The 18,191-nt window shown below is 48.5% G+C and overlaps 1 protein-coding gene and 1 pseudogene across 2 annotated transcripts in view; both read right to left on the bottom strand.

Annotated features, from left to right (window-relative positions):
* si:ch211-158d24.2 (multiple epidermal growth factor-like domains protein 9) overlaps positions 1 to 18,191 on the bottom strand; it is a 395,895-nt gene that overhangs the window by 296,809 nt on the left and 80,895 nt on the right. The window lies entirely within an intron of this gene.
* Positions 1 to 18,191, bottom strand: part of LOC133475849 (myosin-7B-like) — a 106,765-nt pseudogene that overhangs the window by 31,949 nt on the left and 56,625 nt on the right.

An 18,191-nucleotide genomic window follows, 5' to 3' on the forward strand; every position in this document is an offset into this window, starting at 1 on the left:
GAAGGAGCAGTGTGGTTTTCGTCCTGGCCGTGGAACAGTGGACCAGCTCTACACTCTTAGCAGGGTCCTCGAGGGTGCATGGGAGTTCGCCCAACCAGTCTACATGTGTTTTGTGGACTTGGAGAAGGCGTTCGACCGTGTCCCTCGGGTTGTCCTGTGGGGGGTGCTTCTGGAGTATGGGGTACCAAACCCCCTGATAGGGGCTATTTGGTCCCTCTACGACCCAAGTCAGAGTTTGGTCCGCATATCCGGCAGTAAGTCAGACTCGTTTCCGGTGAGGGTTGGACTCCGCCAAGGTTGCCCTTTGTCACCGATTCTGTTCATAACTTTTATGGACAGAATTTCTATGCGCAGCCAAGGCATAGAAGGGGTTCGGTTTGGTGACCTCAATATTGCATCTCTGCTTTTTGCAGATGATGTGGTTCTGTTGGCTTCATCAAGCCGTGACCGCCAACTCTCACTGGAGCAGTTCGCAGCTGAGTGTGAAGCGGCTGGGATGAGAATCAGCACCTCCAAATCTGAGACCATGGTCCTCAGTTGGAAAAGGGTGGCGTGCCCTCTCCAGGTTGGGGATGAGATCCTGCCCCAAGTGGAGGAGTTAAAGTATCTTGGGGTCTTGTTCACGAGTGAGGGAAGAATGGAACGGGAGATCGACAGGCGGATCGGTGCAGCGTCTGCAGTGATACGGACTTTGTATCGATCCGTCGTGGTAAAGAAGGAGCTAAGCCGGAAGGCGAAGCTCTCGATTTATCTATCTACGTTCCTACCCTCACCTATGCTTCACGAGCTGTGGGTCGTGACTGAAAGAACAAGATCCTGGATACAAGCGGCCGAAATGAGTTTCCTCCGCAGAGTGTCCGGGCTCTCCTTTAGAGATAGGGTGAGAAGCTCGGTCATCCGGGAGGATCTCAGAGTAGGGCCGGTGCTCCTCCACATCGAGGAGAGCCAGATTAGGTGGCTGGGGCATCTGATTCGGATGGCTCCCGGACGCCTCCCTGGTGAGCTGTTCCGGGCACGTCCCACTGGGAGGAGACCCCGGGGACGACCCAGGACACGCTGGATAGACTACATTCTTTGGCTGGCCTGGGAACGCCTCGGGATCACCCCCGGAAGAGCTGGATGTATTGGCTGGGGAGAGGAAAATCTGGGCGTCCCTGCTAAAGCTACTGCCCCCGCGACCCGACCTCAGATAAGCGGTAGAAAATGGATGGATGGATGGATGGATGGTATTCTACATAGGGGTTTTTGGAGCCTTGCTTTGTCTGGTCCCTCACCTAGGACCTGTTTGCCATGGGTGACCCTACCAGGGGCGTGAAGCCCAGACAATTTAGCTCCTAGGATCATTGGGACACACAAACCCCTCCACCACGATAAGGTGACGGCTCAAGAAGAGGGGTAACATGAAAATAAGTGAAGTAATATCAATCTACAAAAACAGTGAAATATATCAATTCACCAACTCCAGAACAATATCACTACTTCTACAGTTCTCAAAAATCAAATTCATATACAAATACAATCACTTAATTGAAAACAATTATGGCTTCAGAGCAAAAAGGTCCACCTTGATGGGAGTAATGGAGTTGGTCGAGGGGATGTCCACAAATATTGATTATTGAGACTACAATATTGGTGTTTTTATAGACTTTTAAAAAAGCATTTTACAGTATTGATCATAGTATATTAATGAAAAATTTAGATAGCTATGGCATACGATTGGATTAAAGGTTACTTGGATGACAGGGTTCAATATGTGCAATTTAATAATGAATACTCAAATACATTAAAAATCACTGATGGAGTCCCCCAATGATCTGTGCTCGTTCCCAAGTTATTTTTACTATACATTAATGATATCTGCAATGTTTCCAAAATATTCAACTGTGTCCTTTTGCTTATGAAATGTGACAACGAACTCAAGTCAAAAAATTGCCAGCTTGTTGTAATGGAATTATAGGTTAGGTGTTTAAGAAGTTGATCGCAAGAGGGAAGAAGCTGTTGGAATGTCTACTAGTTCTAGTTTGCATTGATCGGTAGCGCCTACCTGAGGGAAGGAGCTGGAAGAGCTGGTGACTGGGGTGTGGAGGGTCCCTTGTCTTAGTTCTGGCAGCGTGCAAGTCCTCAATGGTGCGTAGGGGGGTACCGACAATCCTTTCAGCAGTTTTGATTGTCCGTTGCAGTCGGAGTTTGTCCTTTTTTGTAGCAGCACCAAACCAGACTGTGATGGAAGAACACAGGACTGATTCGATGACCGCTGTGTAGAACTGTCTCAGCAGCTCCGGTGGCAGGCCGTGCTTCCTCAGAAGCCGCAGGAAGTACATCCTCTGCAGTTTGCCTACCAAGCGAACAGGTTATTGGGGATAATGCAGCGGACAAAGTGCGGCTGAGTGTGCCGGAGGTTCGCCATCAGCTTGTTGAGGTTCTCCTGTTGGGTAAATAACACTTCTGTCATGGTCTGTGTTTTGGTTTGGGTTGTTTAGTTTTGTTCCATGTTTTCCTGTGTTCCATGTTTGTCATGTGCTCATTAGGTTGTTGTGTCCACCTGTTCTCGTCTACTTTGTGTTGACCAATCAGCTCTCTCTAGCCACTCGTCTTGTCCAGGTGTTCCTCGTTGTCTCGTCAATTTGTTTGTATTTAGTTCCCTGGTTTCTTTCAGTTCTCGTCGGTTCATTGTCGTTGTCACATGTCTTGCCATGTCATAGTCGCCAGTTGTTTTTGTCATAGTCGCCAGTTGTTTTTGTCATAGTCGCCTGTTGTTTTTGTCATAGTCGCCTGTTGTTTTATCATTGTGATTAAATATTATTATTTTGAGATTCCCGCACTCCTGCCTTGCCTCCCTGCTTCCCTGCAATTGGGTCCACCATGTTCTTGCCTTGCGTTCCTCGCCGTCGCCCTAACCATGTTCATGACAGAATGAACCGACCAGAACAGGACCCAGCGGGAAGAACATGGCGTCACCCTGGACGCCACCAAACTGGCTCCCACCGTCCTCAGCCTGCCATCCATACCTACGCTCCTCCAGTAAGCCCTATCATTCAGTCTTTTCTGTCCTTTTCCTCGGGTCCCCCCACTTGTCCTAGCTATTCACCATGCCCTACTATTGTACATCCACATGTTTCTTTAGATTCAGATTTTTCTGATTGTGAAGATGGCCCTGATTTAGTTAACCTCCTGTCGGATTCTGACTCTGACACAGATTTAGATTTTTCTGGTTCCTTCCCTAGTTTATCCCGTCCTCGTCAGTTTTTGTCACGTTTCCACGTTTCCAACCCCAGTGAGTCCAAATCCTTTCCCTCTGACCTTTTCTTGGGCACCCGTTTGGCCATCTACCCGGGACCGCCGCGTGGTGGCCAACGGAGGCGCCCAAGTAAAGGTCAAATTTTGCCCCCTCGTTTTTTCCCCCCTGTTCACAAATCACTTGATTTTTCACCTGTTCCCACACGTTGTTCCACGGCTCCAATTAAGTCACGTCTAGTCAAACCTGCCCCCAAGCCATGTTCAGTACCAGCCATTTTTCCTAGTTCACCTTCCCGAGACCTTGTGCACTCTTCCACTCCCGTACCCTTTACTCCCATACCTCAATGGCGGCAGGCTGAGGAAGCGACTGCAGCTCCCGTTCCGGCTAATCGGCAGCTGCGCCAGGCTTCCGTTCCGGCTCCTCGGCAGCTGCGCCAGGCTCCCGCACCGGCGGCGCTCGTCCAGCGGCCGCCACCCGTCCTTGCTCCGGCGGCGCTCGTCCAGCGGCCGCCACCCGTCCTTGCTCCAACGGCGCTCGTCCAGCGGCCGCCACCCGTCCTTGCTCCGGCGGCGCTCGTCCAGCGGCCGCCACCCATCCTTGCTCCGGCGGCGCTCGTCCAGTGGCCGCCACCCGTCCTTGCTCCAACGGCGCTCGTCCAGCGGCCGCCACCCGTCCTTGCTCCGGCGGCGCTCGTCCAGCGGCCGCCACCTGACCCTACTCCGGCGGCGCTCGTCCAGCGGCCGCCACCTGACCCTACTCCGGCGGCGCTCGTCCAGCGGCCGCCACCTGACCCTGCTCCAACGGCGCTCGTCCAGCGGCCGCCACCCGTCCTTGCTCCGGCGGCGCTCGTCCAGCGGCCGCCATCCGACCATGTTCCGGCGCCGCTCGTCCAGCGGCCGCCACCTGACCCTGCTACGGCGGCGCTCGTCCAGCGGCCGCCACCCGTCCTTGCTCCGGCGGCGCTCGTCCAGCGGCCGCCACCTGACCCTGCTCCAGCGGCGCTCGTCCAGCGGCCGCCACCTGACCCTACTCCGGCGGCGCTCGTCCAGCGGCCGCCACCCGTCCTTGCTCCGGCGGCGCTCGTCCAGCGGCCTCCACCTGACCCTACTCCGGCGGCGCTCGTCCAGCGGCCGCCACCTGACCCTGCTCCAACGGCGCTCGTCCAGCGGCCGCCACTCATCCTTGCTCCGGCGGCGCTCGTCCAGCGGCCGCCACCCGTCCTTGCTCCGGCGGCGCTCGTCCAGCGGCCGCCACCTGACCCTACTCCGGCGGCGCTCGTCCAGCGGCCGCCACCTGACCCTGCTCCAACGGCGCTCGTCCAGTGGCCGCCACCCATCCTTGCTCCGGCGGCGCTCGTCCAGCGGCCGCCACCCGTCCCTGCTCTGGCGGCGCTCGTCCAGCGGCCGCCACCCGACCATGCTCCGGCGGCGCTCGTCCAGCGGCCGCCACCCGACCACGCTCCGGCGGCGCTCGTCCAGCGGCCGCCACCCGAGCACGCTCCGGCGGCGCTCGTCCAGCGGCCGCCACCCAACCCTATTGCCTGGCCCCTGCATTACCATTGGGTTCGGCACCGTGGCCGTCCGCCTGAATGGCCCTGTAAAGACCCTGGTGCTTGGCGTCCTGGACGACCTCCTGACCCGCTCAGCCAAGCACCTCACCTCGGGTGGCCTGGATGGCCACCAGACTGACCTGAGGGGTGGACTCTGTACCCTCCTCCAGGCCCCCTTCCCCCCACCCTGGGTTGGTGACTTTTTGGTTGTTGTTTGGGGAACGTCTGGGATCCGTTCCTTTAGAGGGGGGGGTACTGTCATGGTCTGTGTTTTGGTTTGGGTTGTTTAGTTTTGTTCCATGTTTTCCTGTGTTCCATGTTTGTCATGTGCTCATTAGGTTGTTGTGTCCACCTGTTCTCGTCTACTTTGTGTTGACCAATCAGCTCTCTCTAGCCACTCGTCTTGTCCAGGTGTTCCTCGTTGTCTCGTCAATTTGTTTGTATTTAGTTCCCTGGTTTCTTTCAGTTCTCGTCGGTTCATTGTCGTTGTCACATGTCTTGCCATGTCATAGTCGCCAGTTGTTTTTGTCATAGTCGCCAGTTGTTTTTGTCATAGTCGCCTGTTGTTTTTGTCATAGTCGCCTGTTGTTTTATCATTGTGATTAAATATTATTATTTTGAGATTCCCGCACTCCTGCCTTGCCTCCCTGCTTCCCTGCAATTGGGTCCACCATGTTCTTGCCTTGCGTTCCTCGCCGTCGCCCTAACCATGTTCATGACAACTTCAAGCACATTCAAAGAGACAAGAGCATGATGTATCCACTACATGTGCCAGAGATACAGATCAGCAACACTAAGTTCTGCCTCCGCTATGAAAAATTAAATCCACACTGTCTTTATGGGATTTACGTGCACTTCACAATTCACACTTGCGATTTTAGAAACAAGGCTTAACAAGTAACCACCCCTTAACTCTGTCTGTAATTGTCATGCCAAAGAAGCTGCCTGTTAATGCTGCACCATGGGCCTGTGCAGCGGCTGCTTAAGCCTGGTTTATGCTTGATACATCTGTGAGGTCCACACGACTCCTCTTCTTCTTTTCCTTTCGGCTTGTCCTGTTAGGGGTCGCCACAGCGTGTCATCCTTTTCCATGTAAGCCTCTCTCCTGCATCTTCCTCTCTAACGCCAACTGCCCTCATGTCTTCCCTCACGACATCTATCAACCTTCTCTTTGGTCTTCCTCTCATTCTCTTGCCTGGCAGCTCCATCCTCATCATCCTTCTACCAATATACTCACTCTCTCTCCGCTGGACGTGTCCAAACCATCGAAGTCTGCTCTCTTTAACTTTGTCTCCAAAACATTGAACCTTGGCTGTCCCTCTGATGAGCTCATTTCTAATTTTATCCAACCTGGTCACTGGTCATTTTAATTAACATTGTACAGCATCATACTATGTGATAAATGTTGCCTACTCGACATCCATTGCAGTCTGGTCAATCTGGAAGGGGGATTCCCTCCCATCAGCGGTCCCTTCTCAAGGTTACTTTTCCCCCAAATTAGGTTTTGGGTTTTTCCTTTCCCGATTGGGCGTTTAGATCAGGGGATATTGTCAATCTTTGACAACTGGGGCCTGTGAAGCCATTTGAGACTCTTGTAATCAAGGGCTATACAAATAAACTCAACTTGATTTTGTCCTTTGGTTGAATCAGCTTTTGTCTGAGGGTGTTAGTGGGTTTGAAATACATTCGTATGTTATGTTTGAAGAAACTCCTTCTGAGTTCTCTGACAAACCAGCCACATATGGGAGTACCACATTCCGCCTCCTGTTTCTGTTTTCAGCTTCGATGTAGTGGCTCTTCTTCTCTTGGCAGATTTGACCAAGGCCCAGTTTGAATACCCACAGTTAGTAGGAGCCTTCCTGATGTGAGTCTGCTCCTTCTTTCTTCGGTTGTTGGTGTGGGGGATGTTCTGCGCTCAGTCCTTGATGGATGTGATAGCCCCTAGCTTGTGTTCAAGTGGGTTATGGGACTTAAAGAGAAAGTATTAGTTTGTGTGGGTAGATTTTCTGTAGACCTCTATATTGAGGTTTACGTCCTTCCCTGCCAGCACCTCACAGTCCAAAAACGGCAATGTGTCCTTTTTGCAGATTACCATGACCTGGATGACTACACAGATACAATCTATGATCACTGAGACTCATGTATCATGTGACTGACTCATGTGATCATGTGACTGAAAGAGGTAGGACTCACTAATGCAATACTCATTCATGAGGTAATGTGACTTACTGAATGAGTCACTCATGCGATGAAGTTACTTATTCACCTTATGAAGCTGTGAAACAGTCTGGAAGAAAGCTGCTTTTCTCTTCCTGTGCTTGGTCTACTCATGTACAATGTATGGACGAAAATAAGAGACACCCACACAGGAGTAGAACAGAAAAGGAAAATAAGATACACCCACACAGGAGCAGAACAGAAAAGGAAAATAAGATACACCCACACAGGAGCAGAACAGAAAAGTTTCACCAACTCATTGTAGTACAACCTGTGATTGATTCAGATTCTGGCATCAGAGCACATCTAACTGGGGGGCATAGGTTAATGCGGGGGGAAATGGCACACGCATGCGCTCACGCATGCACACACATGAGGTGTTATTAACAGGTATGCCACAGTGGGCACTGTAAGATAAATTAAACACATGGCTTAACTTTAGAAGAGTTGTAGGTGGTGAGTGTTGACACTTTACGAAATCAAATCGTGTCCTTCCCCTCGCTCGTGCATAAAGTCCTTGTCAAACGGCAACTAAACTAACTGGGCCTTTCTTTTATGGAGTATTGTGCACCTTTGGTCTGAAAACATGTTTCTCAGAGTGGAGAATGAGTTCTTGCACATTACTGTGGATGCGCCAAATTTTAGGGCAAGTTTAACAGCAGTCAGCTTACTTCAGATGTATGTACTGGTACTTTGACATGATGTGACCGGACCAAATACTATACAAATGATCAACACTGTTTCATATTTTTATTTTGTGTTTACAGGCGGCTGTGGCTCGGTTGGTAGGACATTTTGCTTTTTTTTAAACTCATGCCTTATCTTTTATGCATAATGGGAATTGAAGAAATAAAAACTATTGATTACATAAAAAGGAAACCAATTATTTACACATTATTAAGTGAAAAGTCTTATTTTGTCTTTTGTATTCCTAATTGCTCTTTAACCAAGCAAAAATATAGTGTATCCAAATACTCCATTGTTCGACAGAATTTTCAGTATGACACTCGAGTGCAAAAATATTCGTGAGCTGCAGCTATAAATTCAACTTCCCTATTATAATGTCATCGTTTTATTGTTTATTAAAACCCTTGATTTGCGTCCCTGTGCGACTAAGCAGCAAAAACATTGTTCCTTAAAAGTTACAAAGTTGCTCCTCAAATGAAGAAATGATTAGCAAAACTGTTCATCAAAGAAAAAAGAAAAACATTTTGAGGCTTGTGTAAGTGCACTCCATTTACCATGTTAATTCTTTTTAACTCAGTGATGGTGTGAATGTGAGTGCGAATGGTTGTCCGTGTCTATATGTGCCCTGCGACTGACTGGCGACCAGTTCAGGGTGTAGTCCGCCTTTTGCCCGAAGTCAGCAGGGATAGGCTCCAGCGTCCCACGACCCTAACCAGGATAAGCGGTGTTGAAAATGGATGGATGAATTCTTTTTAACTTTATCTCACTTTTCGTGACATAAATAAATAGATTTACACAGACTAAAAACTATTTCGTTTGGCATGAAAAGTTTACACTGCAGGGAGTGATCGGAGTGGGACACGGTAAATCATTTAGGGGCATTGATTCATTCATTCATTCATTCTTGCATTCATTGACTATGAGCGACTTGTCTCGATAGGGAATATTGCGTGCTTTATTGTTTGCTTTGTGGCACATACAACCTGTCTCGGAAGTGATGTAGTTCTCAAACAGTCCAGCCATTAGTTTGCTGGAGGACTTCTGGAACAAAAGCACCACTGTCTCATTGAGAGGATCTCTGTTCTTGTCCAACCAGCCTATGATGTTGTATGGAACCTGCACGCAACACCTCAGCTTTAGCATTATTAGAGCTTCCCATCCCTGGGATAGATGCAGTGTCGGTGGGGACGTACCACTCCGGCGTAGTGGACCACCTCAAAGTGCGTCTCGTATTTGCGCTTCTTGTCTAGCCGCGGTCGCTGGAGGTTTGGTGACTTTCCCAGATGGTTGTCATACAGTTTGGTCTTGAAGCTGAGGTCTGTGGCCTTGGGGAACATACACTTCTCCTCCATGATGGACAGGATTCCCATGGGCTGCACAAAAAGTCCACATATTAGGCATCATTCGATTAGCTTTGATAGCAGATTTACTCAGATAGTGGCCCTGATTCTAATAACCTCTCACTTCAACATTCATGACTTAAATCCTTGAAACCCTTTTTGTGTCCATAAGGGGTTACAATTCCCCATACGCAGTCCAATGACTTACATTTCATGATGTCAATACAAACCAATTCACGTATAATTTTTTTGAGGGTGGGAGTGTGCATTGCCACCCACCCAGAAATTCTGCCCTGTGCATTTGCACATGTGGTGTCATGCCAAAATTCTGACTTTGATACCATAACTGCATAAAGTGATACCATGTCAAAAATCTAAAACATCAGTAAAATCAGTATAATGAAAACTGACAAAACAACTTTTATATTTTCCATCCATTTTCAACACCGCTTATCCTGGTTAGGGTCGCGGGACGCTGGAGCCTATCCCAGCGGACTTCAGGCGAAAGGCGGACTACACCCTGAACTGGTCGCCAGTCAGTCACAGGGCACATATATACACGGACAACCATTCACACTCACATTCACACCGTCACTGAGTGGGAACTGAACCCACGCTGCCTGCACCAAAGTCAGGCGAGTGTACCACTACACGATGACGATGTCAAGAAGTTCTGACTAGATATAGTCGGGCTCACCTCCACACACAGCTTGGGCTCTGGTACTTGTCCTCTTGAGAGTGCTGGGACTCTTTTCCTTTCTGGAGTCTGCAATGGGTGTGGGGACACTTGTTGACCCCCGGCTCGGTGCCTATACATTGGGGTTTACCTCGGTGGACGAGAGGGTAGCCTCCCTCAGCCTTCGGGAGGGGGACGGGTCCTGACTGTTGTTTGTGCCTATGTGCCAAACAACAGTTCCGAGTACCTTATCCTCTTGGAGTCCTTGGAGGGAGCGTTGGAGAGCACTCCCTCTAGGGACACCCTCGTTCTACTGTGGGACTTCAATGCTCACGTGCGGAATGACAGTGAGACCTGAAAGGGCATGGTTTGAAGGAACAGACCCCCCTGAGTTGTGTTGTATTATTGGTTGTGTTGTATTATTGGACATCTGTGCTCGTCATCGATCGTCCATAAAGAACACTATGTTCAGACATAGGGGTGTCAATACATGTGCTTGGCACCACGACATCCTAGGCTGCAGTTCAATGATGAACTGTGTGGTCGTGTCATCTGACTTGCGGCTGCATGGCTTCGATGGTCGGAGAAGATGACCACCTCACAGACCAAACGTGTTCCTCGGGCAGTCCTTTGGGGGACGGGGTGGGTTGAAAAAGGAGCTGAGCCATAATGAATTTAAGGATTGATCTACGCTCCTACCCTCACTTATGGTCGTAAGCTGTGAGTTGTGACTGCAAGAACAATAGATAGGGTGAGAAGCTTGGTCATCTGGGAGGGGCTCAGAGTCGACATCTGGACACCTCCCTGGCGAGGTGTTCTGGGCACGTCCCACCGGGAGGAGACCCTGGAAAGAATATATATATATATATATATATATATATATATGTGTGTGTGTGTGTTCCATCTATCCATCCATCCATTTTCTGAGCCGCTTCTCCTCACTAGGGTCGCGGGCATGCTGGAGCCTATCCCAGCTGTCATCGGGCAGGAGGCGGGGTACACCCTGAACTGGTTGCCAGCCAATCGCAGGGCACATAGAAACAAACAACCATTCGCACTCACAGTCATGCCTAAGGGCAATTTCGAGTCTCCAATTAATGCATGTTTTTGGGATGTGGGAGGAAACCGGAGTGCCCGGAGAAAACCCACACAGGCACGGGGAGAACATGCAAACTCCACACAGGCGGAGCCGGGGATTGAACCCGGGTCCTCAGAACTGTGAGGCTGAGATTCTAACCAGTCGTCCACCGTGCCGCCGAGATATATATATATATATATATATATATATATGTGTGTGTGTGTGTGTGTGTGTGTGTGTTTGCAAATAAAATTGTATAACTATATGCAGTTTATGTATCATATATACAGTCATTAAAAAATGTTAGACCACACTTGTTTCTTCAATTTCTTGTTCATATTATTGCCTGGTACCACTAAATGCATTTTAGAGTCTCCAATTAACGCATGTTTTTGGGATGTGGGAGGAAACTGGAGAGCCCGTAGAAAACCGACGCAGGCACGGGGAGAACATGCAAACTCCACTTGCATGTTCTCCCCGTGCCTGCGTGGATTTTCTCCGGGCACTCCGGTTTCCTCCCACAGCCCAAAAACATGCATGGTAGGTTAATTGACAACTCTAACTTGCCCGTAGGTGTGAATGTGAGTGCGAATGGTTGTTTGTTTATATGTGCCCTGCGATTGGCTGGCAAGCAGTTCAGGGTGTACCCCGCCTCCTGCCCAATGATAGCTGGGATAGGCTCCAGCACGCCCGCGACCCTAGTGAGGAGAATCGGCTCAGAAAATGGATGGATGGATGGATGTAAACAATGCATGTCTCAGTTTCAGCACCCGAGTCCAGCCCGTGTGTGTGCAGGCTTGACGTGTTGGAGTCTAGCATCTGCATCTTATTATCCTAATTACACCTGACTACTCTTAAATTACACCTGACTACTCTCAAGACACTGTAGGACTCGTCGCCAGACTATCAACGCTCTATGTCGAGTTCGTAGCCTCGCCGCCTTGTCTACCTTTTGCTTCCCAAAGACCTCGTAATTTTACCTTTAACCCCCAGTCTGCCATCTGCCCTTGCTCCCCGCAAACCAGCGCTCACCTCTCTTGGCCCACTGACAACCCGTATTCATACCCTGCCAGACTGGCCCTCCTTGGAACCCTGCTAATCCTGCATCTAGTTCTCGGAGCACTTTTTGTTTGCTTACAAATCTATAATAAACATTTGTTCACAAACTACCCTCCCTATCCTCTCTGAATCTGGGTCCAACTCGCAACCTGAATCCTGACAGCATAGTCTGGCCAAGTCATGGACCCAGCGGGGACGGATCCTCTTCGCCAAACTGTTACCGGACAGAGTATGCTTTTGGAACAACACGACCAAGCCCTTACCCTGCTGATTGAAAAGGTAAATGACTTCACACAAGCGCTAACGTCCCCCCCCCCTTGGCCTTCCTCCGTCAACGCTTCTGGTGGCCTACCATGGAAGATGACACCCAGGTCTTTATCTCTGCATGCACGGTATGTGCTCAAAATAAGACATCCTCTAAACCAAGCTCTGGTCTACTTCATCCGCTTCCCATTCCCAGATGCCCTTGGTTGCACATCGCCCTGGACTTTGTTTCTGGGCTTCCCCCGTCCAATGGAAACACATTCTCACTGTGGTGGGCAGGTTTTCCATAGTGGCACACTTCCTAGCACTTCCCAAGCTTCCATCTGCCAAAGAGACTGCCGACCTGTTGGTCCAGCACGTTTTCTTCCTACATGGCATCCCTTCTGACATAGTCTCTGACAGGGGCCCCCAATTCACCTCCCAGGTTTGGAGAGCATTTTGCATCGCGCTTGGTATAGGTGTTAGCTTATCCTCTGGTTATCATCCACAGACCAACGGGCAATGTGAGCGCACCAACCAACAGCTGGAGACGGCGCTCCGTTGCATGTCCCAGTCCCATCCCGCTTTGTCGAGCACCCATCTTGCCTGGGTTGAGTATGCCCATAATTCACTGCCTAGCACCTCCTTGGCCATGTGCCCTTTTCAATGCTCCTTGGGCTACCAACCACTACTGTTCCCGTCGCAGGAGGATGAGATTGCAGTTCCTTCAGTGCAGGCCCACATACGCCGGTGCTCCAAGGTCTGGAAGCAAGCCCGCTTCACCCTTCTCCGGTCCTCTGCCAAGTCTCAGGTACAAGCCAACCGTCACCGCATCCCCACGCCTGCTTACACTGTTGGTCAAAAAGTGTGGCTCAGTACAAAACATCTATCACTCAAGGTTGAATCCAAAAAACTGTCCCACCGCTTCATTGGCTCCTATGAGATTGTGGCTGTGGTAAATCCATGTGCAGTGTGCCTTAAACTCCCTGCTACTCTCCACGTTCACCCTGCCTTCCAAGTTTCACAGATAAAGCCGATTTCTTCCAGTCCTGTGTCGCCCCCTCCTCCTCCCCTGGTGGTAGGAGGTCATCCTGCTTGGGCCGTGAACAGGCTCCTGGATGTGTGTCGCCGGGGTCGTGGCCTCCAATACCTGGTCGACTGGACGGGTTATGGTCCGAAGGAGGGGAGTTGGATCCCTGCGCGACTGATCCTGAGCAAGTCGTTGATCCACGACTTCCATCGTGCCCACCCCGGTTGCTTGGCTCGTACGCCTGGTGGCGCTCGTGGGACCGGGTGTACAGTCAGGGCTGCTGTTTCAGCACCCTGAGTCCAGCCCGTGTGTTTGTGTGTGTGTGTGTGTGTGCATGCATGCGTGCGTGTGTGTGTGTGTGTGTGTCATGAGTGCTTTGCAGGCTTGACGTGTTGGAGTCTAGCAGCTGCATCTTATCATCCTAATTACACCTGACTACTCTTAAAACCCTGTGGGACTCGTCGCCAACGCTCTATGTCGAGTTTGTAGCCTAGCCGCTTTGTCCACATTTTGCTTCCCGGAGACCTCGTAATTTTATCTCTAACCCATTCTTGCTCTTTGTCCCCAGTCTGCCGTCTGCCCTTGCTCACCTCTTGTGGCTCACCGACAACCCGGACTCATACCCTGCCAGACTGGTCCTCCTTGGAACCCTGCTAATCCCAGATCTAGTTCTCGGAGCCCTTTTTGTTTGCTTCCACATCTATAATAAACATTTGTTCACAAACTACCCTCCCGCTCCTCTCTGCATCTGGGTCTAACTCGCAACCTGAATCCTGACAGCATGTGTACCCACTCAGGGGCCGACCGGTGCTTTTTTTCATTGTGTGCAAAGCCATGACACTCGAAAAGTGGACCTTTAGGTTCCACTTGTTCAGTAAGTGGTTTTTCTTTTGCATTCAGGTGGATCTTTATTCTTCTCCAACTCCCCGATTTCCGGAGTGGTCTACGACAATGACACTAGCCTGTATCAGGGTTGGAGCACTCGGCTTCTGGGCAGCAAGCACCCGCGCTAAGTCGTCCCATGCTCTTGATGTTATGGATCTCCTGCTGGTAATACTGACTTTCATGTTCATCAAATCCCAAATTTCCCTAACAGTATCGGAGAATCCACTGTATATATATTTTGATCACATAGCCTCGTGACCTGCGGACTCTGAGGTTACGTCCTGGTGGCTAACCCTAACACGTGTTAACGTGTCTGCAGAGCTAGTCGGCAGTTTGAAGTAGTTTCATTCTCCCGGCTCTCACACAGTCGCGCGCACACACACAGAACCCTCAGTCCCTCACTCTACACTTAAAGGCATTTTCTAACTTGTCGGGAAACAGGAAGTCATTGGCTGACTGACGGCTTTTTGTGTACTGGTGTTTAAACACCATATGAGCACGGTCACATATGATTTTTTTATTTTCTTTAAACTACCAATACTAAAAAAAACTGGCACTGTACTGTTTTTTTATGTCAAAATACCTCAGTCTGCTACGCAACACTATCGCACATACTGCACATACTACATCAAAATTCACCACTGGACACAACATGATGTTATGACACGACATTAGAACATGACGTGAATTAGGACACAATATTAGGACAGGACGTGAGTTAGGACACGGCGTTAGAACACAACATTAAGATGATGCTAACAATATGCTATGATGTGATGTAAGGATATAATATCAGGGGACAATGTTAGAAAATGATGTTATGATAATAACAACGTGAGGACACAACATTAGGACATGAAGTTTGGATCTGACATTAGGAGAAGACGTTACGGAATGGCATTAATGCAAAATGAAAGGACACGAGTTAGGACATGATGTTTGGACACAACATTAGGAAACAATATTATAACATGACAATACAATCTTAGAGGACACGGCATGAGTTACGACACATTAAGATGGGACAAAGGTTTGAACAAAATGCAAGGACATGATGTTAGGACAAGTCCCTGATGGTGTAGTGGTACACTCGCCTGACTTTGGTGCATGCAGCGTGGGTTCAGTTTCCACTCAGTGACGGTGTGAATGTGAGTGCGAATAGTTGTCCGTGTCTATATGTGCCCTGCGACTGACTGGCGACCAGTTCAGGGTGTAGTCTGCCTTTCGCCCAAAGTCAGTTGGGATAGGCTCCAGTCCCCCGCGACCCTAACCAGGATAAGCGGTGTTGAAAATGGATGGATGGATGATGGATGTTAAAACACAATAGTAAAACACAACTTTAAGACCTGACGTGAAGACTCAAAATTAGGACATGGTTTTAGAACACAATATTTGGATGCAATCTAACACAATGTTAGAACAGAACATTAAGATATGTCATTTGGACATGATGTTAGGACATGACAATTGGACACATGATAGGAGAGGATTTTAGGACATGTGAGGACACCATGTTAGGACATGATGTAAGGACATGATATTAGGACATGATACCAGGAGATAACATTACAAGATATAGGGAAACAATGTCGGGATATTAAGTTAAGACAGAACATTAGGATACAATATAAATTAAGACACAATGTTGGGACATGGTGGATGGTTCCAGAAGTACTGACAAAAACAAGACGTTTGGTCAGGGAAAAAGACCTACTCGATGAGGTCGATGCAGTCCTGCAGGTCAAGACCAAAATCGATGAAAGTCCACTCAATGCCTTCCGTTTTATACTCTTCCTGCTCCACGATGAACATGTGGTGGTTGAAGTACTGCTGCAGCTTTTCATTGGTGAAGTTGATGCACAGCTGCTCAAAACTGTTCAACTGCAGAAGAAGCAGAAGAAGTGAGTGAGCTGGCCACCTCCAGTGGCACACAACGTCATATGTCACACGTTATGTGTACCTCAAAGATCTCAAAGCCGGCAATGTCCAGCACGCCGATGAAGTACTGTCGAGGCAGTGCCATGTACAAGGACACATCGATGCGGCTCACCAGCCACTTGAACATGCGGTCGTATGTGGCCTTGGCAAGAGCTCACATGCAGGACGTGTCTGCATGCACTCACAGCAACTGAAGGAAGGTACCTGCTCCACTGTCTGTCCTTTCACAACGGATTCATTGCCCACTTTGACTCGAGGATTCAGGAGGCCTTTGAGCAGTTCAGCGGAGCTGATGCCCATCAGGTAGGCTGCCTTGTCCACGCCTGCATGGGTTAGCAACATGCTAGCTAGTATCAGATCTCATTAATAAAACAAATTAGTTGGAAATATCCAAGCTCATGGATCAGAGGTGTCAAACTTAAGACCCACGGGCCCTCTATGCAATTATATGTGGTCTCTCCAAAACTAATTATATGATCTAAAAATGATGATTATCAAATGTACGGAGCAATTATTCAACATCAGAATCAGAATCAGAATCATCTTTATTTGTCAAGTATGTAAAAAAAAAACACACAAGGAATTTGTCTCCGGTAGTTGGAGCCGCTCTAGTACGACAACAGACAGTCAATTGACAGAAATGAATTCAGCCAAAAGATCTCAAAAAGTTGCAACAAAATGCCACGATTCAAAGAAATTAAAGAACAGATGAGAAGGAATTGACATCTATCAGTATGGAGAGGGTTACAACACCATCTCTAAAGCATTAGGATTCCAGCGAACCAAGGTGAGAGCCATTATCCACAAATGTAGAAAACATGGAACAGTACCTTCCCAGGAGAATTCGGCCTACAAAAATGACCCCAAAAGCAGAGTGACGACTCATCCAGGAGGTCTCAAAAAAACCCAGGACTACAGTTATAGAACTGCAGACCTCCCTTGCCTCAGTTCAGGTCAGTTCATGGCTCAACAATATAGAGGTGACTGGGAAAAAATGGCATCCATGACACAATATAAAAAAAAATCTGAATGATTGCTGAGACTTTTGGGAGAATATAGACTAACGAGACCAAAGTCGAACTTTTTTGAAGGTGTGTGTCTCATTATATCTGGCGTAAATGTAACACAGCATTTCAGAAAAAAGAACATCATACCAAGAGTTAAACAGAGTGGTGGTAGTGTGATGATCTGTAGCGCGTTATTAGGATTCCCACATAGTCTCCAGGCAGGATATGCCCTGCTCCAATATTACTGGCTCCAGGACACGTGCCACTGCACTATGATTGGCTGCTACTGTATATCCCGGTAGAACATGCCCTACTGCTTCCAGACGGGAAAATAAGTATGTGACTTAAGTGTGGCCGTGGTAATGTTTCCCACTAACCCTAACCCACCCTAATCCTAACTTTTACCCATCCTAAACCACCATAAGACCCAACCCTAGCCCTAAACCGAACCATAACAAACTTCTCTGTTTTTATTTTGTACAAATGTGATACATGTTTGGGATGGTCATCTCATTACATATACATAGCCTGCCCTTCCCGTGGCACAGGATCCAATCATGTTGCAGCGGGGCATGTCCTGGCTGGAAACTTTGTGGGAATCCTAATAATAATAATAATAATGCGTCTGGGGCTGCTTCAGGACCTGGATGACTTGCTGTGATTGATGGAACTATGAATTATGCTCATTCCCAGAAAATCCTGAAGACTGTTCGGTCATCATTTGGTGACCTCAAGCTGAAACGCAATTGAGTTCTGCAACAGGACAGCGATCCAAAACACATCAGCAAGTCAACTTTTGAATGGCTTAAAAAGAAAAAACAAGAGAGGGGCCTATTCAAAGCCCGGACTTGAGTCCAATTTACATGCTGTGACATGACCTTAAAAAGGCCGTTCATGCTCGAAAACCCTCCAGTGTCGCTGAATTAAAACAATTCTACTAGGAAGATTGAGCCAAAATATCTCCACAGAGAAAAACTAATTGCCAGTTGTAGAAAATGCATGATTGCAGTTTTTGCTGCTGAGGCTGGGCCAACCAGTTATTAGGTTTAGGGGCAGTTGCTTTGTCACATAGTGGCAATAGTTTTTTTCCTGAATAAATAAAACCACCATTTAAAAATTTGATGTTGACTTTGGTTATCTTTGTCTGATATTTACATTTATTTGATGATCTTAAACACTGTGAAAAGTCAGTAAACAAATTTAATCTTGAAAAGAATTGGAACTTTTTCATGGCACTGTAGATT

This window comes from Phyllopteryx taeniolatus, chromosome 3 (assembly GCF_024500385.1).
Source record: "Phyllopteryx taeniolatus isolate TA_2022b chromosome 3, UOR_Ptae_1.2, whole genome shotgun sequence".
NCBI lineage: Eukaryota > Metazoa > Chordata > Actinopteri > Syngnathiformes > Syngnathidae > Phyllopteryx > Phyllopteryx taeniolatus.